Source organism: Chrysochloris asiatica, unplaced genomic scaffold (genome assembly GCF_000296735.1).
Source record: "Chrysochloris asiatica unplaced genomic scaffold, ChrAsi1.0 scaffold00003, whole genome shotgun sequence".
NCBI lineage: Eukaryota > Metazoa > Chordata > Mammalia > Afrosoricida > Chrysochloridae > Chrysochloris > Chrysochloris asiatica.
The window spans coordinates 22,592,565-22,602,307 of NW_006408521.1; the positions used below are offsets into that span (position 1 = coordinate 22,592,565).

At 39.9% G+C, this 9,743-nt stretch overlaps 1 protein-coding gene and 1 pseudogene across 3 annotated transcripts in view; one reads left to right on the top strand and one right to left on the bottom strand.

Annotated features, from left to right (window-relative positions):
* The window catches only part of LCOR (ligand dependent nuclear receptor corepressor), a 142,501-nt gene that overhangs the window by 15,189 nt on the left and 117,569 nt on the right, over positions 1–9,743 (top strand). The gene's annotated exons all lie outside the window — the stretch shown is intronic.
* LOC102831385 lies at positions 1,470–2,296 on the bottom strand (annotated as a pseudogene).

Here is a 9,743-nt window from a genome sequence, read left to right on the forward strand (position 1 = left end):
TGTAGTAACCGTCGGTCTGCCTATGTTGTTTTATATTTTTCCTGTAGGTCTTTCTTTCAAGAAGTATCTTCTGTTCTTCTAGCCACTCCAGGCTGGTGTGCTCATCCTTTCATTTGGAAATTTCCCATCTCTGGAGATCTGGATGTGGTTCAGGCTTCCACCTATAGTCTTAGGTATTGCAGAGGCTATGCAGGAAGCCTCCTTTACTGGGCACGTTGTAGCCCCATTTTAGTTCCAATTCCAATCAGTTATAGGCAGAAGACAGACTGACAAGCTTTTTATGGTGATGTTTCTGGCTATTCCTTTCTCTCCTCCTCCAGTGTCTATTTTATAATATAATGCAAGGAAAACCAAGTTTCAAAAGACAGCCAAGCATCTTAACATTATTCCGCCCCCTTTCCCCATTCCAACCATGTCTCAATCTCTGTATCCCAGAGCACTGTTGTTCCAAGGTTGTGCATACATCATTATTTACCTCTGTTGCACTTAGCCCATTCAGACCTGCCTAATTGTTCTCCCATCTGCTTTGTTCTTCCATTCCCCTCTCCTTTCTTGTATATTGCCCCCCTCCCCAGCACCCAAACTACCCTGTGTCTAATCCCTGCACTGTGCTCCACCTTCCTCTCCCTCCCTTCACTCACCCCCAACATCCCAGCAATCAACAAAGAATCCCCCCATACTCCCCTGTTTTTGTTACAAAACTACTACCTTTACAATTGTGACAGTTGCAATTGGTCAGTAGAGAATGTCAGTTCCAAATAAGATCCTACAGGTTCTGCTGATTCTCCCATCGAGTGGCAGGGCTCAAGTCATCATTAGAGAATTTTATTTGAAAAGTGTCATCAAGGATGTCTGTTAAGTATCATAATTAAACATGCCAAAAGAGAAGCCATGTTGTCAAAATGCCCACTTAACCCACCCAAACATCTCAAACCCTCCCTTTGCTGACCTTCTGTAACCCCATTTTATTTTTTTAAAAGAATTTTCTTCTTTTTAAAACAACAGAAAGTAGACAGATACATGTTGATAAATGCTAACTGTCCATATTCACATAGAGACACAGTGTAATCTCTGAGCCCAATATATGGAGAAAGGAGGAAAATAGCTAGAATTCTATGCACTACTACACTGGGGTCTAGCACCTTCCAGCTTCCAGCACAGCTAAGGGAGTAAGTTTTCTTTTTTCCTATAGAGGACGGTGATGTGTTGATTCCATGGTTTTTGTTGAGACAGAAAGGGGTAGAGATTCTTTTCCCACTGTATCTGCTCAAGATAATTCCCACCCTAAAATAAATTGAGAACCATGGTGTAAAGTAGAGAAAAGAGACCTCAAGAACAGGGCTACTGAGCACAAGAGGGGGAAAAGAAAAGGAAGAAAAGAAAAAAAAAAGACGCCAACTTGCTCCCCAGGGACTGAAGAAGAAGAAGAAGAAGAAAAAAAAAAATCTTCAAATCCATCAGTGTTCTTATTAGTCATCGTCTCCTTCATCCTCCTGTCCTTCCTCTCCCTTATCATCATCATCTTCTCCTCCATCTTCATCCCCTTCTTCATCAATATCTTCCAAACCTTCTTTTTCTTCATCCTCACCATCTTCTCCTTCCTCTTCTTCAGCATCCATATCAGGAGCCAAATAGTACTGTAATGTATTTGGCCAAATATCATCTTTCATAACCTCTCCTAAGTCATCTGCACCTGCATCAGAATGATCAGTAAACCAAGTAAAAAAGTTCTCCATGCTGCCTCTTCCTGCTGGCTTTATTCTGTGTTTGACTTGAGCATTTCATCAGATCCTTTCCAGATTTCCATTTGATTTCAGTTGATTTTGAGGATGGATCACCTCTCTCACCAAGATGAAATTCTTTGGCGAGAACTTCATTTTCGAAGTAAGGATTTTCATCAAAATAAATATCTATTCTGGAACCTGATTTAATATCTTAAAATTCTCCACTTCAGCTCTGGTCAAATAATGCAGTGCCTCTTAATCCTCCTTCCCAAGCAACGCAGACACTTGTGGATGGTTGACAAATGTGGTTACCCAAAAGTTTGGAATTTTGGCGATCAATTCTGACCTCTTCTGAAAGAATGGTTGGCAGAGTTTGTTATATTTCTGTTCTACTTTCAAAATCTCCTCACTGGCTTGTTCATTAACTCTATTTCATTTTGTACTTCATCAATATGGTCAATTGCTTTCTGCTGTTCTTTTTCTCCCTTTGGCAAGTTCAGAGAGGCCGAAGTCTTCTGCAGCTTAAGTTTCTTCATTTGAGGCAGGAGCAAAGACGAGCTTTTGGGGGCCATGCTGCAAGCAGAGTCCAAGAAGCAGATGAAAGAGGAGTTGCTTGCCAGGAAAAATCTTGCACCAGTTTAAATTTGCTCTCCTGTGTAGGGTTTTTGAGGAGTAACCAGTGGGTTTGGACCACCAACCTTGCAGTTAGCAGTCCAGTGCTTATCCTACAGCATCACATCAGGACTCCTCTTGCCTTTTTGTTGTTGTTTAAGTGCCATTGAGTTGATTCTGACTCACAGAGTGTCCAAGGAGCAGCTGATGGGTTTCAACGGCTAACCTTGAGGTTAGTAGACCAGTGCTTATCCTACAGTGCCACATCAGGACTCCTCTCATCTTTTAATGCTATGGGTTAATGTGCCAGACTGCAAAGCCATTTGAACTGCAAGGTTGGTGGTTCAAGCTCACCAGCTGCTTCTTGGAAACCCTATACAGTGTTGCTATGGGTCAGAGTCGACTCACGGCACTTAACAACAATGTCACTTTGGAGTCCTGATGTGCTGTAGGATAAGCACTCGACCACAAGGGTGGTTTGAACTCACCAACTGCTCCTCAGAAACCCTGTATAGGGTCGCTATGAGTCATAACTGATTCCACGGCAAGAATAATAACTACGTCCCTTTAAAATGATTAAGTCAACTTTATTAGTTACCTTCATTTGCTGTACATGCAGCTTTTAATCACTGAAAGAGCTTCAGAGCCTTTTCTTGCATTAAAGTAAGGGTAAATAAAAACCAAATGCACCTGGTCTGACTTAAAGACTCTTAAGAATGGATCTTATTCTTAACTGCATACTACCTTTACTTATTTTGGTAATTTAAACATCAAGGCTCATAGAATACTGCTTCATTAGTATACATAGGAATATGTTTTGCTAAAGGTGTGAAATTTTTTCAAAATGTAATGGGAAGCCCATTACCTTCACTGAGACTTAAAAGTGAGAGGAACATAAATGTTTGTGAATGTCTCTGTTGGAGTGCCTTTTTTTGTTGTATGATTAATAATGTGAATACTTAATCACATTTTAGTTTATTCAAATTGTTACTCAGTGAGTTAAGGAATCTAATAAAGTTTAATGTGTATGAATGAGTGTTTATTAGCTTCTCTGATTACAATAAAATGATCTTTTAGTTGTGGATTAACATTAAGAAGACTGTAAATAATAAAGACTAGGTGCATTGAAGGAATTGGCAAAGAACAAGGCACCAGGAATTGATGGAATAAAAATTGAAATCTTTCAAGTGAGATGGCACAGGAGGCACTCACTCATCTCTGTCACGAAATTTGGAAGACAACTATCTGGGCGACTGATTGGAAGAGATCCGTATTTGTGCCCATTCCAAAGAGAGGTGACCCAACGGAATGTGGAAATCATCGGACAATCTCTTTGATATCTCATGCAAGTGTTTACTTTTGCTTTATTTTACTAAGGTAATACAGAAATGGCTGCAAGCATACATTGACAGAGAACTTCCAGAAGTTCAAGCTGGATTCAGAAGAGGCTGGAACGAGGGATACCATTGCTGATGTCCAATGGATCTTGGCTGAAAGCAGAGAATATCAGAAAGATACTGACTATCCAAAGGCTTTCGATTGTGTGGATCATGACAAGCTGTGGGTAATATTGCGAAGTATGAGTATTCTGGAACACTTAATTGTGCTCATGAGGTATCTATCTGTACCTGGACCAAGAAGCAGTTGTTCGAACAGAACATGGGAACACGGAATGGTTTAAAATTAAGAAACGTGCGCGACAAGGTTGTATTCTTTCACCATACTTATTCAACCTGCATGCTGAGCAAATAATCCGAGAAGCTAGCTGGATTCTATGAAGACATGGCATCAGGATTGGAGGAATCATCATTAACAACCTGTGATATGCAGATGATACAACCTTGCTTGCTGAAAGTGAAGAGGACTTAAAACATTTACTGATGAAGATCAAAGAGCACAGCCTTTGGTATGGATTACATCTCAATGTAAAGAAAACAAAAATCCTCACCACTGGACCAATAAACAACATTCTTATCAATTGAGAAAAGATTGAAGTTGTCAAGGACTACATTCTTCTTGTATTAACTATCAACACTCAAGGAAGCAGCAGTCAAGAAATCAAAGGACATATTGTGTTAGGCAAATCTGCTGCACAGGACCTTTTTGAAGTGTTAAAGAGCAAAGATATCAGCTTGAGGACTAAGATGCCCCTGTTTTTTAAATAACTTCATATGCATGCGAAAGCTGGTCAGGGAATAAGGAAGACTGTAGAAGAATTGATGCTTTTGAATTACGGTGTTGGAGGAGAATAGAGAAAATGCCATGGGCTGCCAAAAGAACCAACAGATCTGTGTTAGAAGAAGTGCAGCCAGAGTGCTCCTTGGAGGCCAAGATGGCCAAACTCGTCTCTCATACTTTGGACATATTGTCAGGAGGGACCAGCTGCTGGAGAAGGATATCATGTTTGGTAAGGTGGAGGGTCAGAGAAAAAGAGGAAGACCCCTAACAAGATGGATTGGCCAAGTGGCAGCATCGATGGACTCAAAGCGTGGCAGCAGTAGTGAGGTTGGCCCAGCATCGGACAGTGTTTCGTTCTGCTGTGCATAAGGTTGCTTTGGGTCAGTACTGACTCAGTGGCACCTAACAACAACAACAAAAACAGATGTTGAAAAAAAAACCTTTAAGTTGATCATCTTTCTATAAGTGATTAATGTAACTGACCAATCTTTTAAAATTTGGTTAATACACCATCTATGTTCAACGGTCAGTGTATTAAAATTGTACTTATTGTTTACCTAACATTGGCTCTGTAGGATAAGAACTAGATCGTGAATCACAAGGCCAGCATTTAAATTGAGACCACTAACTGCTCTGTGGGAGAAAGATGAGGTTTTCTGCTCCTGCAGAGATTTATAGCATCAGAAACCCATTCTCTACAGTATCGCTGTGAGTCAGAACTGACTGGACAGCACTTAACAGTATTGTTTGGAAATTAAAAAAATTATGTCTAGCAGTAATTTTTTATGACACACATGTTAGATATTCTATCTAGATCTGGTTCTTGTTCTAGCAAAACATAAGGATAAAAATACTATGGTTTAATTTCCAACAGTTTTTAAGAGGTGCTGGAATTTTGCAGAGTGATGTATAAAGAACAAATATGATTATAGTGCATGAACTATTTTCGATGTGAGACTTCTACAACCAGTGTTTATATGAGTGCTTGTTGTAACTTTTCACTGAACATTAAAATGGATTTCAGCAAGATAAATAAGAATTACAGAATTAAAATCTATATGTATCTAGAAAATAGTTTCATAGAGATCCATGATTTATGGTTACAAATGTACAATTTTATCTAAAAGATAACTTTTCTGTTGAACCCTTTCTCCTTTAGTGAAAACAGCTACTACATTTTATGTACATACAAAAGGTTAGTACATTTTAATAGTCATGTTGTTAGTGCCTTTAACGAAGAGACCCCGTATAGAGTTTCTGAAGAGTGTTGCTGTTGTTAAGTGCCGTCGAGTCAGTTCCGACCTATAGCGACCCTGTATAGGGTTTCCGAGGAGCAGCTGGTGAGCTTGAACTGCCAACCTTGCAGTTCAAAAGGCTTCGCAGTCTGGTGCATTACCCACAGCACCACACCAGGACTCTTTCTGAAGAGTAGCTAGTGGGTTTTGAACCGTTGACCTTGTGGTTGTTGTTTGTTGTTGTTAAGTGCTGTCGAGTCGATTCCCACCCCTAGCGACCCTGTACAGGGTTTCTGAGGATCATCTGGTGAGTTTGCACCTCCGACTTTATAGAGCCACACCAGGACTCCTTAATAGTCATGTTGTTGTTAAGTGCTGCCGAGTATGTTCTGACTCAGCGACCCTGTATAGGGTTTCTGAGAGTGGAGGGCGAATTTGAACCACCAACCTTCAGGTTCAAACTGACTTTGCGGTCCAGTGCATTATCCCACACCTGCTGTTAAGTTGTTACTAAGTGCTAGGACTCCCCTTAATAGCTATGTTGTTGTTAAGTGCCGTCTAGTCGATTCCGACCCATAGCGACCCTGTATAGGGTTTCCAAGGAGCAACTGGTAAGCTTGAACCGCCGACCTTGCAGTTCAAATGGCTTTGCAGTCTGGCACATTAACCCACAGCGCAACGCCAGGATTCCTTAATTTTCAGATTTCTCTGTCTTCACCCTTTTTATTTACCCTTGCCTAGGTAAAAAGGGTGAAGACAGAGAAATCTGAAAATTTCAGCTTCAGGGAACTGCTTTAGCTGGGAGTTAGCAGATCTTTAACTCTGTGAGTGGCTTGATTTTTCTAAAAAAGTAGGCCACATAGATAATAGTCTAATGTGAATTGTTTTGGTTAAGACTGTCTAGACTACTAAGATTGAATTACCCATAGATTTTCATCTTTTAAAAGCAAGAGAATGTAAATTAATGAAATTAATGGAAGTATTCTAATGTAGTTACACTGAATTAAAAAGGCATAAACCAAACTGTGGCATGCACAGAGATGTTAAAAACCCAGACAGTGTTCCCATTTTTAGTCTTTTCCTGAGAACTTACACTTCATTTTCCTTTAGGAGCCCACCATATACTTAAGACTATGTGATTTGAATGAGGCTGGCTCACTCCTACAAATGATGCCTGTCTATTGGGCATAGTAAATGGTTCAGGAATCAATCTTGCTACTCTGGCTGGAGTTAATGGGAAAGAGATCTTCCCTTTTCTTTGGGATAGCCTATCTACTAGTTTAAAGCAGGAAGTAGTCCGCCATAGGAAGAACTTCCTGTTTGTGAGGTACAAAGAGCAATTCATGGAGAGAGAAATATTCTTGAGAACTTGGATCCAGCTGTAAATGAAAGGAGCTTTAAACAGCTCTCATGAGCGAATAGTTAACCTTTTTTCCCTCAAGCCTTGCAACTAAAGCCCTGATTTATATTGACTTTAAGTTCTAGAAGTTTATAACTCTGTAAGGAAACAGGAACAGCTTACTACATGGAAACAATATTAAAAAAACATTCTTTAGCCTTAAAGAAATGGGAAGGATGGTTAGCCTGGGATAATGAGGTACCACACAGGAACTTATTAGGGTACAGCATGGGAAGGACCTCCTGAATGCAGTAAGTAGAGAATAAGAGTCATCATTACAAGGCATTCTCTTCTGTTTTTCTTTTTTAGTGAATGCTTCATTACCTTCTGTTGCTGTTGTTAGGTACCATCGAGTTGGTTCTGACCCATAGCGACCTTGTGAACACCACAAGTTAACACTGCCTGGTTGCCATCCTCAGAATGTTTGTTAAGTTTGAACCCATTGCTGCTGTCACTGTGCCAGTCATCTCGTTGGGGATTTTCCTCTTTATTGCTGACCCTCCACTTTACCTAGCATGATGTCCTTCTCCAGGGACTGGTCCCTCCTGATACGTGTCTGAAGTATAAGAGATGATGTCTCTCCATCCTGGCTTTTAAGCAGCATTTTGGCTGTACTCTTCTAACACAGATTTGTTTCTAGCAGTCCATGGTACTTTATAATATTCTTCTCCAGTACCATAATTCACATGCATCAATTTTCTATGGTCTTCCTTATTCACTGTCCAACTTCCACATGTGTATGAAGCTATTGAAAATACCTTAGGGGTAGGCGCACCTTAGTCCTCAAACTGACACCTTTGCTCTTGCACAGTAAATTTGCCTAATGCAATATGTATGATTTCTTGACAGCTGCTTCCTTGAGTCTTGATGGTAGATCCAAGCAAAATGCACTCTTTGACCACTACAGGCTTCTCTGTTTATCATGATGTATTTGTTGATTCTGTTGTGAGGGTTTTTGTTCTCTTTACGTTGAGGTGCAACCCATACTGAAGTTTGTGTTTTGATCTTCATTAGTAAGTATTTTAAGTTCTCTTCACTTCAGCAAGCAAGGCTCTATTATCTGCATATTGCAGGTTGTTAATGAATCTTCTTCCAATCCTGATGCCATGTTCTTTTCATATAATCTAGATTGAATAAGTATGGCTAAAGAATACAACCCTGGCACACACTTTTCCTGATTTTAAACCATTCAGTGTTCCCGTGTTCTTTTTGAATGACTGCCTGTTAGTCTTTGTACAGGTTTCTAATGAGCACAGTTAAGTGTTCCAGAATACTCATTCTCCGCAAAGTTGTCCATAGCTTGTTATGATCCACACAGTTGAAAGCCTTTGTATAGTCAATAAAGCACAGATGATAAACATCTTTTTGGTGTTGTCTACTTTCAGCCAAGATCCATCTGACATCATCAATGATAACCCTCATTCTGTGTCCTAGTCTGAATCTGGCAGTTCCCTGTCAGTGCACTATTGCAGCTGATTTTGAATTACGTTTAGCAAAATTTTACTTGCATGTGATACTAATGATATTGTCCGATGATTTGTGCATTATGTTGGGTCTTCTCTCTTTGTTTGGAATGGGCACATACATGGATTTTTTTCCAATTAGTTGGCCAAGTAGCTATCTTTCAAATTTTTTGGCATAGAGAAGTGAGTACCTCCAGTGATACATCAGTTTGTTGAAAGATTTCACTTTGTATCCCATTAAGTTCTGTGCCAGTGCCTTCAGTGCAGCTTGGACTTCTTCCTTCAGTACTATTGGCTCTTGATCATATGCTACCTGTTGAAATGGTTAAACATTGTTTCCTTTTGGTACAGTGACTGTATAGATTCTTTCCATCTTCTGGTTTTTTTAAATTTATTTAAGGTTTTTATTGTGGATTGAGTGAAAGTTTACAGGGCACATCATCAGTTTCACATTCAACAATTCATGTAACTGGTTTCATTACATTGATTATAATCCCCTCCATATACCATGAGTTAAAAGTATTTCTCTCTATCCACTTTAGCTTTTTAAAAAACACACAGGCATATATAATAATTTATATATTAAAACAAAAAAACCACTCAGGCATATATAATAATTTACATCTCCAAAGGACACATTGTACAAGTCTGCTCCTGGCCACCAGTTCTTAGTCCTTCTCTTCTTAGTTGATGAATCTAGAGTCCTCAGCTGCGCCCCCTCTCCATGCCACCATCTCTGCCTCCATCTCTGGCGCTGTTGCTTCACTGGATAAGGTCCCGCACTCTGCTTGTGCGCTTCTCTCTTGATGGTCCTAGGGTACTCTGTTTCTGGACTGTAAGATTAACCATTCCCCTTTTTTTGTTACAAAACTTCTACTTTTACAACTGTGACAGTCGCGATTAGTCATGATAACAGTTAGTTATTTACTATTGAATCTCACGAGTCTTATCCCCATCTCCTTTCACCAGACCCATGTAGACGAGATGACAGCTATTCAGTGGGAACTCTTTTCTTTCCCCCTACCCTCTTAAACTAAGCTCCCTCTTGAAATCTTGTAAGCCAGTCACTTCGTGCCTTTATTGCCCCCTCATTTTAGGCAGCCAGTTTCTAAGTTGCCCGTTCCTATCTACC